This window comes from Myotis davidii, unplaced genomic scaffold (assembly GCF_000327345.1).
Source record: "Myotis davidii unplaced genomic scaffold, ASM32734v1 scaffold13, whole genome shotgun sequence".
Classification (NCBI taxonomy): Eukaryota; Metazoa; Chordata; class Mammalia; order Chiroptera; family Vespertilionidae; genus Myotis; species Myotis davidii.
The window spans coordinates 3,894,064-3,913,946 of record NW_006286243.1 but is presented as its reverse complement, the minus strand read 5'-3'; positions in this window follow the sequence as shown (position 1 = coordinate 3,913,946).

Sequence of the window (19,883 nt, the reverse complement as noted above, 5' to 3'; positions counted from 1 at the left end):
CGCCTGGCACTTAGTTAAGGGGTTTTATTCCCTCCCTAACTTCAGGGAAAAATCCCTACCTGGGGAAACAACCTTTCTCGGAGAGGTGACCTTGGTTAAAACACATAGTGCCAAGAAGGTGAGCAAACATATTAAGAACACTATGCCATATATGCCAGGTCCCTTGAAACATCAAGGATGGACCGGCTCCTGGCACTTTAATTGACTACATTTTTTTTTCTTCACTGGCTTCACTGAACCTGGACTTGGTTGATAAAGTCAGTCACATCCTATATAATAGCTAATATGCAAATGGTTGTCACACCCTCATGCTGTAATGCCATAATGGCTCAGACACTCAACACTGAGGAAAGTGGAATGGGGACCAGCCATGCACAAATGAGCTCACAAGAGAGGAATGGGGACCAGCCAGGCTGCAGCCTGGGAGAGGGACAAGCTGCCTGCCCTGCAGTCCCGGGTGCCAGCGGCTGGGGCTGTGGCCTAGGAGAGAGACAAGCAGCATGCCGCATGGTCCCGGGCGCCAGTGGCTGCACCTGCTTCCCAGGAGAGGGACAAGCCGCACATCCCACAGTCCCTGCAGTCCCGGGTGTCAGAGGCTGTGGCTGCAGCCTGGGGGAGGGGCAAGCCGCCACCCTGTGGTCTCGGCACCAGTGCCCGTAGCTGTGGCCCAGGTGAAGCTGCCCACCCATGGCTCCTGTGGCTGCGGCTGGCCTGGGTCCTGGGTGCCTGCAGCCAGCCAGAGGGAGGGAAGCCCAGGTCCTGGGTGCCTGCAGCCGGCCAGAGGAGGGATTCCTGGGTCCCAGGTGCAGAGCGAGGCAGAGGTGGTTAGGGGCAATCAGGCCAGCAGGGGAGCAGTTAGGGATGATCAGGCTGGTAGGGGAGCAGTTAGGGGCAATCAGATAGGCAAGCAGAGGTGGTTAGGGGCGATCAGGCAGGCAGGCAGGTGAGCGGTTAGGAGCCAGCAGTTCTGGATTGTGAGAGGCAGTTGGACATCCCCAGAAGGGTACTGGATTGGAGAGAGTACAGGCCAGGCTGATTGACTCCTCCCCCTCTCATGCACGAATTTTGTGCACCGCCTGGCTTGTGGGAGCGCACTGACCACCAGGGGGCAGCTCCTGCATTGAGCATCTGCCCCTGGTGGTTAGTGTGTGTCATAGTGACCAGTCATTCCCAGTTGTTCTGCTGTTAGGGTCGATTTGCATATTACCCTTTTATTTTATAGGACAGTAATTCTTTATCCCTTCTTAAGCTTAAGGATACTAGATATATTATTAGATGTTTAGAATTTTAGCTAGTACAGTTTGGAACAACACATTTGCTAAGATAAAACTTACCATGAATTGCCTGCCTAATAAAATAACCATTATTAGAGAGCATGCTCCAGCCTATTTTGATTAATATTTGTTTAGCATTTTCATGTGCCAGGCTCTGCACTAGGGGTGGGGATAAAAAGGTGAATCAGACACAGGCCTGAACTCAAAGACCCCACATTGTTGAGAATATATGGGCACCATATTTGCTGACATATAAGTCAGGCAGACTTAGGATGCATACTAACTTTACAAAGACTTTTTTTTTTAGAAAAATAAAGCCATGTAAGTATTTTCTGCCAAACATATCTTTATACTAATTTTTAAGTAGTTCTGTAGGGGGAAATAAAGTTTTAAAATTATAAAGTATGCTGTATATTAAAATCTAGTAAAAAATAATGGATATCCATTTATAGGCTAATTAGAAAAAATACCATACCTGAAACAAAAAAAAATATTGGTTATCAGTGAACACTGGCACTATTAAGGGTTGTAGTGATAAATAATTTAAATCTCAAATTATAGGAGAGTGACACAAAAATTTGATCAGCTATCCTCTGTGTCTTATTGTCTTTGTTCTAAAAACTACCAATAGGACCCAAAATTTAATCTTTGTTAAATGTTTTATTTTGGCTCACTTTCTCACAATGTACATTTTCTATATGTAATGCATGCTCATTGCCGAGGCTGATACCTGGAGATTCTGTGTTGGGAGGTGGGACATTAATATACACCACAAATATGGGTAGACAACTAACTAGTACAGTGGTCCCTTGGTATTGTGGGGCTTTGATTCCAGGACACCCTGAGGATTCAAAAATCTGCTGATGCTCAAATCCCTTATGTAAAATAGTTTCATGTTTGCATAAAACCTACATACATCCTCTCATATACGTTGTCATCTCTAAAATACTATAATATCTAATACAATGTAAACGCTATGCACATAGTTATTACACTGTATTGTTAAGGGGAAACTGACAAGAAAAAAGTCTGTACATGTTCAGTACAGGTGCAAACATCGCAGGCCAAACTACATAGTACACATCAGCAACAACTTAAATTTTATTTCCCCCAACATTTTTGATTGAATCCACAGATGCAGAACCCAGATGTGGAACGCTGACTGTATAATATAATTTGAAAGTGTTTTCATTAATAGTAAAAGGCTTTGTGTCCGTATCAACGATGTGAAGAGCTTGGGGAGAAAATACAGATTTAGGAGTTAGCACGTAGGAGAAAAGTAGAGGTGGAAGGGCTTGTACATGGAGAAAATGTAGATTGAGGAAAAAGTATTTGGGATAGGAGACTCTTTTCCTTTCTCTTGTATCAGAATTCACGGTATGGGCTTCATGGCTGTCTTGGCTTTCTGAGAGCTGGGATTTAAGCTTAATGATAAATGTACTGTACTAGAACCATCAATCAAATCAATGAACTGTTGTAGAACTCTTGCAAGTTACACAAAGGCTCTGATAAAGTCTGCAGTAATATACAAGGACTCAGAGTACAGGTACGTTTAGGATAGAGACCTTATTACACAGCACAATTTAAAATATTCAAATGAAAAAGCCAATTAGTACAGGGAATCATAAAAATAATACATATTTAAATCCAAAAGTGTTTTTGTTGTTGTTAATCCTCAATTGTGGGTATTTTTCCCCAATGATTTTATTTTATTTTTTGAAAGAGTGAAATGGAGGGAGGAAGGGAGAGAGAGAGAGAGAGAAACATCAGTGTGAGAGGGACACATTGATTGCTTGCCTCCTCAGGACCAGAATCAAACCCCCAACATAGGTAGGTGCCCTTGACTAGTAGTCAAACCCACAACCCTTTGATCCTCGGGCCAACACTCTAACCACTGGGTAAAACTGGCCAGGACTAAATCCAAAGTTTTATTTCAACTAGTCAAAGCTTCTTCTTTAAGTGTGGGTCTGCTTAATAGAGTTTCTTTTATTACTTTTTCCCAAATCTTTTACTTTTTTCATCTGCTCCCAATATAACAGCAATTTTTTAATGACTCACCTTTATTTAGCTTTTCAAACGCAATTTAATTTTTATCAAAATAACAACTCCTGTCTTCTCTCTCGCTCATATTTCATCAGTCTTACATAATATTTAATTAAATTACACCCAGTTTGGGAACAAATACAACCAACTCTTGGTAGGCGTACAAAGCAGCCAGTAGGAGTGAAAGTACCCAGGCAAACTGAGGAGTCAGTTAGAAGGATCTCTGTTGGCCAGAACTGCTAACTTCATTAAGTATTTTAAACACATTTAAATAGAAAAAAAGAGAAAGGTAATCATTTCCAAAAGAGAAATATTAAGTGATTTTACTCCATACTGCAAAATTTTACTTTCAAAGTCAATACTTATATAAGACACCCAAAACTTAATTGAAAATTCTCAGGCACTTGAAATGTCAGCCTCTCCATCAAACCTTCCCTGCTATATAAACTGGCAGTGCTCTCTCCTCCTTAGGAATCCCTGTAGGGCTGTTTTTAGACCTTACTTAGGTATGTACCTTGTTTTACTTAACAGTGGCAGACATTAATGAACTTATTCCTATCTCCTGCAATAAGGTACAAACTATTTGATAAAACAGACTATACCTCTCTCACAATTTTGCAAAGTCAAAGTACTTTGTACACAGTGCATCTTTGTGCATGTTATGTTGAATGTGTGTGTGCATTTGTATGTTTGGTCTGGTGAGGTGGGAAGCAGGGGAAATTGAGGGCAAAAACAATCTACCTCTTGTTCATAAATGCCCATCCTCTCTTGGGGTAAGGACATATTCCAAAAGTACCCACTCACTGATGTTCAGATCTCTATATATTACTACAGTTCAGTGTTTCAAGGCTACCTCTTCCAGTAGACACTTCAGCAGTCGAGAGAATATTTTATTTACTTTATAGCCCTGTGTCTATTACAGAGACTGCCACCTAGGGTGTGTTGAGTAAATGTTTGTTGAATGAATAAATGTAAAAAAGCCTGCATTGGAAAGTCTTTAAAGATTTAAGGAAGGTAAGATACAGAACTACCTCTAAGGAAAGTGAGTCCGACCCTATCTTGATTAGATAAGGTATATTTAAACATCTATTATTTTCCCCAAAGAACAGTGTGTGGAATGTTATTGTATTTTAGAGCCAGAGAGGTCTTTAAAGATGATCTAGCCCACTGCATTTTAAAGATGTGACTGGCCCCATGACACACATATAGTCATTAGAATAAGACCAAAGCAACAGTGAATTATTTTGGCTCTACCAACTCCAACTGACTTCTGAAAAAGGTGGTCCCACAAGTGAAAAGTCTTTGGCAATGAGAATCACTGATGGGAGTTAGAGTGGACTATGGAGCTGAAAGGTGGGGAAAAGAAGAAAGGGCAGGATGGAGTTTCCAATGTCAGTCCTGACTCCCACGATGCCCACATTGACAACTGTGATGTTATTCTGTCTTGCTAGAAAGGGGCAGAGTGAAGGCTCAAACTCAGGTCTCCTCACCTCCATCCTAGAGTTCTGGCATCTTTAAAAAGCAAACCACTTGTTCATAAACATATCACTATAAAGTTCTAGAAATCCATTAAATTAAAAACAAAACCAAAATAGAGCCTCCACAGAACATTCATCACATTTTATTTACTTTTATAACCCTGTGTCTATTACAGAGACCACCACCTAGGTCAGTGATGGAGAACCTTTTGAGCTCGGCGTGTCAGCATTTTGAAAAACCCTACCTTAACTCTGGTGCCGTGTCACATATAGAATTTTTTTGATATTTGCAACCATAGTAAAACAAAGACATATTTTTGATATTTATTTTATATATTTAAATGCCATTTAACAAAGAAAAATCAACCAAGAAAATGAGTTCACGTGTCACCTCTGACATGCATGTCATAGGTTCACCATCACTGACCTAGGGTATGTTGAGTAAATTTCCCTGCAACCAAACTGAAATATTAAAAGTTACATAAAAGATAGAAAATAACAAAGTATTTAAGATGAATAAGAAATGGGGTGTTTAACAGAGTTCAGCAGTTTTACCTAAGCCCAGAAACTTAAGCATTTAAATCAGGGGATGGCATGGCTTGTTTTTAAAAACTACATCTTTTTTTTTTAGAAGTTATTTTTATTTTTTATTTTTATTGATTATTTACAGAGAGGAAGGGAGAGGGATAGAGAGCCAGAAATATCGATGAGAGAAAAACATCAATCAGCTGCCTCCTGCACACCCACTACTGGGGATGTGCCCACAACCAAGGTACATGCCCTTTGACCAGAATCGAACATGGGACCCTTCACTCTGTAGGCCGACGCTCTATCCACTGAGCCAAACTGGTTAGGGCCATCTTTTTTTTTTCTTTTCTTTATTGATTAAGGCATCTTAATGATAACAATGGAAAAATTATGATGAAACCCCTAAAAAGCTAGTTTGGTTTTTGAACTTTTTATTTTATTTCATCTTTTTAGTTTTTATTTACTGAATTTATTGGGTTGACATTGGTTAATAAACGTACATAGGTTTCAGGTGTACAATTCTATAATACATCATCTGCATATTGTATCATGTGTTCACCACCCCAAGTTTCCTTCTGTCACCGTTTATCCTCCTTGTACTGTCTTCTACCTCCCCCCACCTCGCCCTGCCCCTTTCCCTCTGACAATCACCAAACTATTGTCTGTGTCTATGAGCTGTTTGTTTTGTTGTTTGTTGGCTTTTGCTTAATCCCTTTGTGCTTTAAACTTTTCAAATCATCCTCTTGAACTGAGAAAAAGAACCTCTCAGGGGAGGGAAGGTATCTGGTGGTTGCAGAAGTCATAGCATTTTGATTTGAGTTTCCAACCCTGAAAACCATTTTAAAATAGTACAAAATGTTAAGACTCCCCAAGATGGGGATTTCAAGTTCTTTTTGTAGTAATTTCCTGATACTCAGATATCAGTTCAGCTGGCTGCATGCCAATTTTTAAGAACCCACTGGTTTCTAGCCTATCTGGTCTGAAAGTGCACATAGTAGGCACCATAAATATTTGTCAACTAAACAGATAGATATCACACTACAGAAAATGATTGTGATTTGGAGGGTGAATATTGCTTTTGGGGGGACAGTTTTCCTGCTGCTATTATCAGGATAAATCCTCATAAAAGGGAGCCTGTGGACTTCAGGAATCCTCTCCAGCTGGATGGTTCGAGTGAATGTTGAAGGCTTACATCTCTCTTAAACAGACTGGTCACTTAACTGCATTTTCTACCCTAAGTCCCATGCTGATATTCATTCTCCAAGGCACACACAGCCAGCTACACAGCAGCCCAAAGGCCCATTGAAGAATAAAAGTAGGAATGCCCTGCTCAGGGAAGGGAGAGGGAATAAAATTGAGAAGGTTCAGCTCAGTAATGATGCACTGGGAAAAGAAGAATAGCAAGTCCGAGAACCGAAGGTATCTACAATTTAGGAAGGGAGGCAGACACACTTAGATTTAATATGATATCACATGTTGTATGAGAGAGACAAACCTAGGATTAATGAGTTTTGAGAGTAGAGGACTGTAGCCAGGTTCAGGGGACGTTTTTGGAGTCGGGCAGGAGCTACATACGCACTAAAGGGAAGGGCAATGTCTTTGAAGGGCGGTAACACTTTAACATGTTTAGATTATGGTTTAGATTATGTGAAAATGTTTATTTGACTAAAGTATAAAAGTAGTGTTTGCTGTGGTTAAATATCTATAGTCAAATATAGTGTGGAATCATAAATAGTAGCACAGGTCCATTTCAAAAAAAGGGTAGATCCTATATGAGGGAAGATGAAGTGTCCCAATCTCATAGAGATTTTCTTGAATCTTTACCTGATTCTTTCGAATCCACTACTGTGTGGATCACCTTGTGTTACTACAGACCCAAAGGATTTCAAAGCATTCATTCATTCATCAAATATTTATTGGAGACTTCCTATATCTATATGTTCGCTTAAAATAAACAATAGGTTGAGTCACTTAAAGAAGGTAGGTTAATGTGCTTCAACTGACAAGTCTGGAGTGGAGAAATTGTAAAATGTGGAATCCCTATTAAGTATGAATGAAGGCTGGGAACCCCTGAGAATGTCAGGTTGCCACAGTAACTGAGGCAGCCTCTGAAATGCCTGTGGGGACAGTGCCTCAGAGTTGGGCTAGATCTTGTGGGCTGGCACCTAAGAATAGGCTCTACCTTGTTTTCCCCTCTTCTATCTTGGAAAAGGGGAAAGTCGCAGGATAGTGCCTGACAGGGAGAGAGGTGGATTTGGTAAACTGAAGGTTATCCCCTAGAAGGGCCTTTGCTAGGTGTTAGGAGAAACAGCTAATTGAAGGTTTGTTGCCTAGAAGGAAGGGGAGCAGTACAGGGGTTTTCAGCATAGAAGCCACAAACCCAGAAGTTCCAGGCTTCTGAGGCTCAAAGCATCAAAACTGCTTGAGGTCATTCAGACCCAAAGCTGTGAGTGCCTGCAGGGCTGTTTGAATCCTGGAGTCCTGAGGTGCATGCAATGCCAGGGGCTCCAGACACTGAAGGGAAGGGAACAGAGCCATAGCAACAAGGCTGGGGCTCTTGAAGTGGAGGGGGGCTGTTTGGACCCTGGGGCGAGTACAACCCCAGGCTTCCAACTCTGAAGTGGGAGGAAATGTGGGTGATCCAGTGACTGGGACTCCAGAGGTTTCCTTCTAAAGTAGAGACTGTGCAGTGAATTACTTTCCCAGACCTGTGCGCACAAAAGCAACACGCAATTACTCAACACCTAACGATGCCACAGGACTGTGCTGCCTGCTTCACAGGCAAACTTACATCTGCTCTTCTGTTGGCATTCCAAATTGGATCTTCTTTCTTGCTCAGTTATAATGATAACGTCTATATGGCACATTACTGAGTTATATTTTGCCAATAAAACTTTTAATTTGCTTAAGAAGGTAGCTTCCATTCCAGAGTTCTCCAGAGACCCATTCACTGGTAGAGAAACAGACTGCTGTGGGTTTAGCTTCCCCACACACGAGCAAGCTGTCCTGTGAAAACATGAGTGAACTACCAGCACTTAGAGATGCAAAAAGTGAGGAAAGGGGGCTGGGGTGCTAGAAATTTGCTATAAAATTCTGACAGAAGAAAATAATTGCAAAAATGGAAAGAAACTTAGAATAACCCAGTTTAATTCATTTACTTTACAGAAGAGGATTTTGAGATTATGAGAGATTAGTCAATTGCCCTAAATTATATACATAGGCATCCCTTTCTTAACACAATACACTTTTGCATTACACATTTGGGGTTATCTTCCTAGAAGAGTACCATACGAAAATCTTATCTAATAAAAGAGAAACATGGTAATTAGCCATACCTCCGCTACCCTTCCCATTGGCTAATCAGGGCGATATGCAAATTAACTGCCAGCCAAGATGGCGGCCGGCAGCCAGGCAGCTTCAAGCGAACATGAGGCTTGCTTGCTTCAGTGACAGAGGACTCCAACGTTCCCTGCCTGCCGCTGCTGGCCTCTGAGCTTGCAGTTTGAAACATTGTTACAAATATAGAAGCTAAACAAAAACCCCAGAAACCTGCTGTCAGCCAGTTGGGATTTCAGAGCTGGAGTTGAAACAGTGTTTCGATTATAGAACCCAAATAAACCAGATACCTGCTTTCAGCAGCAGAGGCTGGAGCCAAGCCTCAGAGCTAAAGCTGGCTCAGAATTAAAAAAAAAAAAAGGAGCGGTTGGGAGCTTCAGTCACCTGCCAGCCTGAAAACAGCCCTCAGCCCCTCACCTAGACTGGCCAGGTACCCCAGTGGGGACCCCCCCCCTGATCCAGGACCCCCTTCAGGGCAAACCAGCCAGCCCGCACCCATGCACCAGGCCTCTATCCTATACAGTAAAAGGGTAATATGCCTCCCAGCACCGGGATCAGCAGAGCTGTGAGGCCTCCTGGCACCAGGATCAGCGTGACAGGGGGCAGCACCCAAACCCCCTGATCGGCCCTGCTCTGTGCCTGATAGGGGGGAGCTCCCCAACCCCCTGATTGCCCTGCGACTCTGTGTGTGACAGGGGGTGGCGCCCCAACCCTCCCCTCCCCCCACCACGGGCCCTGCTCTGGGTGTGATGGGGTAGAAACATAACCTCCCGATGGGCCCTGCCCTGAGTGTGACAGGGTGCGGCGCCCCAACCCCCTGATCCGCCCTGATCTGTGTGTGACAGGGGGCGGTGCCCCAACCCCCCAATTGGCCCTACCCTGAGCATGACTGAGGGGGGGATCGCAACCTCCCAATCCATCCTGCTCTGTGCATGACGGGGGCGGGGCCCAACTCCCCAATCAGCCCTGCTCTGAGCCCAACCAGGGGCTGCACCTAGGGATTGGGCCTGCCCTCTGCCACCCGGGAGCAGGCCTAAGCCAGCAGGTTGTTATCTCCCGAGGGTCCCAGACTGGGAGAGGGCACAGGCCTGGCTGAGGGACCCCCCCTCCCTCGAGGGCACAAATTTTTGTGCACCGGGCCTCTAGGATATAATAAAAAGCTAATATGCAAATGGCCATCATGCCCTCTCATTGGTCGGTGCCCGCGGCTGGGGCTGCGCCTGTGGCCCGGGAGAGGGACAATCCGCATGCACCATGGTCCCCATGGTCCCAGGTACCAGTGGCTGTGCCTGCACCTGTGGCCTGGGAGAGGGGCAATTTGCATGCCCCATGGTCCCCATGGTCCTGGGCACCAGCAGCTGCACCTGAGGCCTAGGAGAGGGACAAGCTGCCCGCTCCGTGGTCCCAGGTGCCAGCGGCTGCATCAGCACCAGCAGCCTGGGAAAGGGACAAGCTGCTTGGCCCGTGGTCCCAGGCGCCAATGGCTGCACCTGCGTTTGCAGCCCAGGAGAGGGATAAGCTGCCCTCCCCGTGGTTCCAGGTGCCAGTGCCTGTGTCTGTGGTCTTGGAGAGGGTCCCGCCACCTACCCCTTGGTCCTGGTGCCTGCGGCTATTGCCTGGGCAAAGCCATCCGCCCATGGTCCCCTGCAGCTGCGGCCAGCCTGGACAAAGCCGCCCTAGGTCCTGGGTTCATGCAGCTGGCCAGAGGGAGGGAATCCTGGGTCCCGGATGTGGGGTAAGGCAGAGGGAGAGGGTGCAGGCTGGGCCGAGGGACCCCCCTCCCCTGCATGAATTTCATGTACCAGGCCTCTAATATATATAGAGATGGTTAGGGGTGATCAGGCAGGCAGAGGTAATTAGCGGCAATCAGGAAGGCAGGCAAAGAGGTTAGGGGCAGTCAGGCAGGCAGTCAGGTGAGCAGTTAGGAGCCAGCGGTCCTGGATTGCTAGAGGCAGCGGATACAATGGAGTCAAAACAGCCTCTTTAATAAATGGTGCTGGGAAATTTGGTCAGATACATGCAAAAAAAGAAACCCCCGCAACAAACAAAGAAACAAAACCTCAGCTCTGAATCTTGGCCTCATTGCTCACCATTCCACCCACTTGCCTTGGCACCAGTGCTCAGCATCACGCACTGAATGAATCTTTTACCACGTTGCATTAGCTTGGCTTCTGTCCCAGTCAGCTCGAGCTACTATAACAGAATACCACAGACTAATGGATTTGATAACAAACATATATTTCTCACAGTTCTGGAGGCTGGGAAGTCCAAGAACAAGGTGCTGGCAGATCTTGGTGTCTGGTGAAGGCTCACTTTCTGGTTTGCAGACAGCCACCTTCTGTTTGTATCCACACAAGGCCAATAGAGAGGGAGGGAGGAGGCATATACATTCTTATTTCTTTTTATATGGGCACTAATTTCACCATGACACTTCTACCCGCATGACTACCTACCTCCCAGAGGCCCCATCTCCAAACACCATCCTATTAAGGATTAGTGTGTCAAAAAATGAATTTGATAGGGATGCAAACATTCCATCTATAGCCAATGGATAGGCCTGATCTTTTATGGTAACATGTCACATACAAATATTGGCTAAAGTACACTTTCCATCTGTACTGGGTTGAGTAGCCCTCCCAAAATATGTTCCTGCCCCAGAACCTGTGAACATTATCTAACTTGGGAAAAGAAGATAGATAATGGGAACATTATCTAACTTGGACTGTGGCCCTGTCAACACCTTGAATTCAGACTTCTAGTGAGGAGAAGGTTTGTTGTGCTAAGCCACCAGTCTGTGGGAACTGTTGCAGCAGCCTGAGGAAGCTAAGGCAGCCTGATCCTCCCACCACGGCCTTTTCTCCTCCTGCCAAATGTCTATGCATCCAGTCACTTCACCATTGGACTGGACTCAGATACCAAGGAAATCAGTAGCAAAACTTTTCATGTATACATTTTAAGATTTCTTTTTCAAAAATAAACTGAGCATATTAGGATGAAGATAGATGTCCCAGCTTTATTACCAAGGGAGACTAAACAAAAGTTCCCTGATCTTAAATTAGAACTTCCTTCCAGTTTACCAATTTCCCCCCTTATTCAGGGTCCAGGGAAGTTCAACGGAAGAATAGAAATGATAAGGCAGAAAATTAACCCTATTTATGTTAATATATTTTTATTAATTTCAGAGAGAAAGGGAGAGGGAGAGAGAGAACATCCTATATAATAAAAGCCTAACATGCTAAGTGTCTGGTTGTCTGGTCATCTATCCAACTAATCAAAGTATAATATGCTAATGTTATGCTAAGGCCTCTCAATCGCTCACTATGATGTGCACTGACCACCAGGGGGCATACACTCTGACTGGAAGGTTAGCTTGCTGCTGGGGGTCTGGCCAATAGGGACTGAGTGAGATGGACTGGAGCCCTCCTGAGGTCCCTCCCCAGTTGGCCAACCTCCCGTGTTCCTCCCTGCCCTGATCATGCTCCGGTGGGGTCCCTTGGCCTGACCTGCACCCTCCCACAATCCAGGACTCCTTGGGGATGTTGGAGTGCTGGTTTCAGCCTGATCTCTCAGGCCAGGCCGAGGGACCCCACTAGTGCACAAATTCGTGCACCAGGCCTCTAGCTAATGATAAGATGCAATTGTCTCACTTAATTCTTCCTTCTTTCTTTCTCCTCTCACACCTTTATTTATCTAACCATCATCACCCAGTATTTAACCTTCTTGAATGTCTGATATAAGCAACTTTAAGTCTAACTCAAAAGGCTTTCCCAGACCTTCTTGAACATCATCCCCCATTAACACAGAGAGAATACCTTTGTTAGTGCACTTAACCATCTGTCCCATAATGTATGGCACACATCTCTAACTTTCCACAGGATTGTGAGGCCCTGAGGTTTTTTTTTCTCTGTCAGGACTGAAAGAGGGTGTTGGGGTCTCCCACTATAATAGTAGATTTGTCTACTTCTCTTTTTGCTCTGTGTTCCCACTACCAATGCTGTGCCTGGCCCATAGCAAGGCTTAAGGAAGAAATGGAGGAGGGGCAGATGGAGGAAAAATAGAAAAGAGAAGGCAGTCTGAGTAGGGTCACTAAACTGGCTTCTATTTAGATGAAAAAAAAAGGAAAGAAGATAGCAATAGGGAGAGATTTTAATAAAGCAGGCAGGGGAAGGGGGGAAAAAGGTCCCAAACCTTTCAAATGTAGAATAGAGGTAAATCTAGAAAGAATTTCAATTTATATGAAGCAATAGACCATTCAAATCCCTACCCCACAATTCCAAGCCTTGAGCAGGAACCATGAAATGTGCTTTCTCTTTTCTGGAAGCCAGGCTCATAAATTCACAGCTTCTCAGCCGGGATCCATGGAAACAATTACTGCCTGCTTCCTGACGGGACCTGGATCATGTTGAAACTCAGCTGAAAGTAGTCTTTGGAATTTTAAAGTGAATAATATCTCCCGTTCCTGAAGCCATGCTCTGATTCCAGAAAGTACCACATTAGCACTGTGTAAAGAAAAGATCCACACTTCCCTTATATCTTGCTGGTATCATAAAGAATGAATGCTTAATGCCCTGTAATATAGACTTCTATTTCATAGAAAGACCTCTCATTTGTTTTGCACTGGGAAATCACAAATGGATACCCTTAATCACACAAGTCCTGGAAATCACTCGAGAGCAGGAAGATGCTTAATTGAGACCTAGTTTGACGAACCTAACTCAAGTGGTCATTTGATGATAAGGAATAGAGATCTCTGCATTCTGCCAACAGGTCTATTAGTGAGCTGAGCCTGGAGAGTTAATGAAACAGTGCCCGAGCCAATGGCTTCTAGACACACTCCCTATAAATTACTTGAACACACCTTCATAAGTATACCTCTCTTTTGCAGCTGTTTCTAAATTAACAAGTCACTGTCAGTTTTGTACATTTTAGTTGTGATTCCAATTGTAGATCAGATCATTTTTCATAGGGGGAGGGGAGGGAAGCATGTCAGTAGATTACTCAACTGATAGTCAGGTCAACCAGCAGGGTTTTCTCCATGTTTTTTTTTTCTTTTAATTTTTCTCCATGGTTTTGATTGTTGAATTCATTTTACTCTGTAGATGGAAAATTTTCCAATGCCTTGAGAAACACTTGGGAGAAACTCTGGTCAAATTTAATATTTGACACAGGGGCTGAAGATCATTTATGTAGGCTAGATACATGCCTATCTATTACCAGCAGAACAAGAGGACCCTGGAAAAATTATGTAATTGATTTTGCCTGCAGGGAGGTGGGGCATTTGTTTGTGTAGTATGTGAATATTCCTTGTCAGGTGAAATAATGCTTAAGTTGACATTGCATTTCAATTTGAAATGTCTTTGTTCCATCCTGGTCATAGTGACCACTCAGCAGTCAGACAGCTGGTTGAATTGGCTCTCATCGGTTAATATTTTTCCATTATTCTATCATGATTACTTATTTATGAATTTAATTTCCACTCCAAATTTTAGCCTCTTTCTCCTAAAATGTGACTCTCTTCTCATACCTATATTGTTTAATGCATAATAGTCAGTAAAACAGTCCAAAAGCACTGTGAGCAGGTACTATGTGGTGGAAAAAGGACAAATAATATTAAATCCTTGTTCTTAAAAAACAATGAAAATAACATGAAACTCACATGTCTGATAACAATGAGAAAAACTTTTCATCCAAAACACAAAGATAATTGCAAATTAAGAAAGAAAAAATACTACAAATTGTTCTACTTTAAAGGATTGAATACAGTAATAAGTGGAACATTACGTAAGAATTTTCAGGACTGCTTCCTGGAAGAAGTAATGATTACCAAATATTTTGGGGGGGGGGGGGGGCGGCACTATCTCTTCTCTCTTTGGTAGTAGCTTCCTTTATTTGCCAAGAGCACATTAATTTTATTTATCTTGACATGTATTTCCCTCCATTTGCAATTGGAACTCATAATCCTAAAAAAGAAATAAAAAATGCCTTATTTTCCATCTACCCTGTCTTTTCTATTTCCTATTATATTCATATCATTTCTTAACTATTAAACTAATGATTTTATATTACTGTTGAATATTCATATTTTAGCCTCACTATGTTACTTATCACCACTCAAGCTCACTTTCATCCTTTTAGAATTCATTCTTTTCCTTTCCTTCATCCAGGCTCCTCAAGTTTATTCATTATCTCACATCTTGATCTCTGTAATTCACCCATGTGGGTCCACTGACATTCTGTCCCCAAACCCCACTGAAACCCTATTTAAAACCTTGAATCTCAAATAATTTATTCCCCCCACTCCATCAACTCCACTGATTTCTGAGTTCATCTCTGCCTCATATTTAAATATCTGCTCTCATTTCCCCTCAAGCACTTTATAAACCTTTAACTAACATTATCTATTTCTTCCACAAAATTACATGTACTTCCATCTCTTTCTGAGGCCTGTTTTCTAATTGGTTTCGTTTATTTAGCTTATCTGTCCAATTTTCTTCTTTTATAGTAATTTTTCATAACTCTCCTTATTGTGCCACTTTTAATCATGGAAATGCACCTTGGTTTAAATGGCCTGAAGATAAATATTGAAAATGCATAAGTGAATAGTCTAAACTTGATTACCTAATGGTTTGGGTGAGGATAAAAGGAACATGAAGATAAATAGTCACCAGTCAGATTTCAATACTTAATAGGCTTTGGCGTTTGTACTCCCGTATGCAGCACCTCCTGTGGCCCCTAATCACTGATCCACCTCATGGGTAGAAACAGGAAAATAATCCTAGATGCATTCTTCTCCCCAGACCAAATGGTACTTTTCATTGTCCATTTATAAGTCAGAAGTTGAGTTGTGAGTAAAGACAAAGAAAGTGACATTCAACAAAAGGTGTTGATATAATAATGAGTTCAAAAAATTAGTTGTTTAATGAAATTGTGAGCATGATTGGTTAACATCATTCCTTCAAATCCTCAACAACTTTTTTCTACAATGGAGCAGATCTCCATCAGCAATTTCAAGCATGATTCTGTTCAGAATCTGTAGCCATGAATAAGGTTAAAGTCTTCCAATTTCATAATCTGGTTTACAGGAAAGCAGGCAACATGAAAGTCTAAGACCCATTTTTCTTCATTTAAATTATTGGGAGACTAGAGGCCCAGTGCACAAAATTCATGCATGGGGAGGGGGGAAGGTGTCTCTCAGCCTGGCCTGCACCCTCTCATAATCTGGGACCCCTCAGGGGTTGTCTGATTGCAGGATTGGGCCTAAACTGGTAGTTGGACATCCCTCTCACAATACAGGATTGCTGGCTCCTAACCGCTCACCTACCTGCCTGCCTGGTCACCCCTAACCCCTCTGCCTGCCTGCCTGATCACTCCTAACCACCCCTGCCTCTCCTCCCACGGCTTTGTCCGGAAGGACATCTGGCTGTCTGGTCTAATTAGCATATTATGCTTTTATTATTATAGATTGCTTTATTTCTTTGGAGAAAGAGATTCTCATAGCAGAAAATGGATATCCCTACATTTAATTCTGGGATGTTTATAAATCAAAGATTAAATGCCTCACTACCTCTAAATCAAAGATGTTCTAGTCCAGCGCCTGGGGCCTTCTTCTTCATGTTAGTCTTGAATACCATTTACACCACATGCTCTTTCTAGGCTCACAGAACCCTGACTTAATCCAGTGCTCAATTACACACATTCTGTACCTCTGGGTTTCACTAGGATTTTACCAATGGTCATTGCTTTTAGTGTATGAAATAGTAGGACACTAGGAATTCGTATAACTTATATTAAAACCTGCATGCATTTGCTTATATTATGACATATAATCCAATGCAGTTGTATGATGAAAATTGAATTTTGGTTAACTGTTGGGGAGGCGTCTTTTTTAAAGTAGTTATCAACTCACTCTGGCCAGTGTGGCTCAGTTGGTTGGAGCATCATCCTGTACACCAACAGGTGGCAGGTTTGATTCCCAGTCAGGGCACATACCCAGGTTGTGGGTCCTATCTGCAGTTGGGGTGCATGTAGGGGCAACTGATTGATGTCTGTCTATCTATCTATCTATCTATCTATCTATCTATCTATCTATCTATCATCATCATTATCATCTCTATCTCTCTCCCCTTTCCTCTCTCTAACATCAATATTTTAAAAATGTAGTTATCAATGCAAAGGGCTGGGGAGAGGGCTCAGGCACATAACATAAATGAGTAGAATAGGCAAGTAGCCAAGTATAAACAAAATAAGATAGGTGGAGACTTTGATGGACAGAAGGCAGGGCATCAGCAATAATCATTGAGCCAAAGAAAACACATCTCTGAGCTACAAACAGTTAGAGGGTACAGACCTACAATTATTACTAGAGTTGACACTTGAACAAGGGTTTGAACTTCATGGGTTCTTTCAATAAATTCTGTAAATGTATTTTTTCTTCCTAATGATTTTCTTAATAAAATTTTCATTTCACTAGCTTACTTTATTGTAAGAATCCAGTATATAATACATATAACATATCAAATATGTATTAATTGACCATTTATGTTATTGGTAAGGTTTCCAGTCAATAGTAGGCTATTAGAGTTAGTATTTTTTTGCGGGGGGGAGGGGGGAAGAAAGTTATACACAAATTTTTGATAGTGCAGGAGGTAGGTGCCCTAACCCCTTTCTCCTGCATTGTTTAAGGGTCAACTATATATGGGCAAAAAATTGCCCCTGAATTCCTGCCCCTCCCCCAAACTCAAGGCAGATTTACATAAAGATGGCTTTCTCTACAATGTACCCACTCTTCCTTCATGATCAATTACCTATATTTACTCTAAGTGCTTAAGATAATTTAGAATTCACCTGGTTTGGAGAAGCAAGTAGCTTTGGGTAGGAGGTTGAGATTGAGTTGTAAGTTGTAAAGAGGAGGTCACCATGCAGGTGTTTTTCTTTGGGACCACAGACTGCTCAAGATTCATGGAATGGGTTCTGTCTTTGACAGCAGCCATATGATTCAGGAAGAGGGTTGTTAAGATAAAATAGAGGACACAGTTCAATTTAAATTTCAGTTAAACAAATAATTTTTTAGTGTAAGCATGAATAAGACATACTTATAATAAATATTAATTGTCATTTATCTTAAATTTAAATTGAATGGGGCATTCTGTATTTTCATTTGCTAAGTCTGGCAACTCTTCTCAGGACTAGCACTTCTAGGTGGTGCCTTCAGCCAGGTCTTCCTAGTCTCATGTGACAGTGCCGGGTAGACAGGACAATCACTTGCAGAGTCCTGGACAGGGTTACATGGGCTCTATAGCCAACTGTACTGCTTGGTATTTTCTAATCTCAGTTCTACAACCTCATGGAAATTTAACTCCTTATACATTTAGGTTAGTTTAAAAATCTGTAAAATGGGGATATTAGCAAACATCCTATTTTATGCATCTATTATTAGGAGGAAATGAGACAACCTATACAAAAGTGTGAGGCTCCACCTTTAGCACACAGTAGGCACTTAATAAATGCCACAGTAATCCCCACAGGTTGCCTTGTCTGGGACAGAGAGGCTATATTCTAGCTAATATTCAAAATTATTTTACTAATATGATAAATATTTTGTACCTCCCATATAATATAACCCTTATTCTGTGGGAAAGTACTATTTTAAATTCAATTTTAGAAAAATAGACCTTTATATTTTAATTTCAGAAAATTCTTAAAGAAGGTTACATTCAATTCACAGGCTAGATTGTCAATTCTTCATTTGTTCCTCAGGTTTATTATTTCTTTTGTCTCCTTATCGTTCTTCTTCAGCTGATCAGCAAGTGCAGAAGTAGCAAATAGTCACTTGTTTTCTCCATCTCAAATGATTTACTTGCCCTCCAGACATTCCCCCTCCCTGACAGACACAAACACACACAGGCACCTGTCCCACCTCTACCCCCACCCTGGACCACTGTGTCTTGGGGCATTATTGTTCTCCTTTTTAACTTAATAGAATGGAAATGCAGACAGAGCAGTTAAGAACCTGCTCAAGGGAGCACACAGGGAGCTAGTTGGGGAGCTGAAATGAGCTTGTCCCAGTTCCTGGCTCTCTGCCCATTGCTCTGTCCAATGGACCATAGTGGACACCTGGGTCTGCTGAATAAGAGACCCACAGTTGTTAGGGCACAGAATGAAGCCAAAGTTGGAAAACTCTTATAATGCTCCCCATGGTAATTAATCTATTTGAAGGTCTGGGCTCTGAACCTTGGATTCCAGCTTCACATTCCTTCATAAAACCTTGTGCTCTGAAAGCCACAGTCATTTAACTAGATGCATTCTTATAAAGCAGCGTCATAAAGGAAAGCTCCTAAGTGATTGGAATCTGCCAACACGCTGTCTAGTGCTCTTGGCTCCCAGTATGGGGGCCCCAGAGAGGAGAATCCCATGCCAAATCAATTTTCACTGCTTGGGCTACCAGTGTGGAATGTTGGGCTTCCTTAGAGGCATGGCTGTCATTTTGGATGCTCTTTTTAATGAAGGCTTAGGCACTAATCTGAAAGGTCAGTGCTTGCTCACACCACTGAACTGGTGGCCATGCTTAAATTGCATATCCACGTTTGGCAGGGTAGGGACTTGGTGAAACTCACAACTCTTTAACCTGAAAAAATGAAATCCACACACTCTTTGCTTTTAAAAGCTTCAAAGTCTTTATCCACTTCAGTGAATAAGCTAAAGGAAAGGTAAGGTCAAGTGCTACAGCCTCCTAGAAAGAAAACAGTGAGTTCTCTCTCTCTCTCTCTCTCTCTCTCTCTCTCTCTCTCTCTCATTCCTTGACTGCTTTCATGAGAACTAAAGAAAAACAAGAAATAAATGATCAAATAATTCTGGCTTAGAAAGGAAAATGGTCTTCATTCCATTTAAGAATCATCAGAAAGATATTTCACAAGAAAGCATCTTATACTTACCCAAATTAAATGTTTATTGTCATTCAACTGTATTTACTGATCTGCCTCATACCAGCTATTGCCTGCAGCTGAGGTAGTATCACTACTTAGAGTAGTGGTTCTCAACCTGTGGGTCGCGACCCCTTTGGGGGTCGAAAGACCCTTTCACAGGGGCCGCCTAAGACCATTGGAAAACACATATATAATTACATATTGTTTTTGTGATTAATCACTATGTTTTCATTATGTTCAATTTGTAGCAATGAAAATACATCCTGCATATCAGATATTTACATTATGATTCATAACAGTAG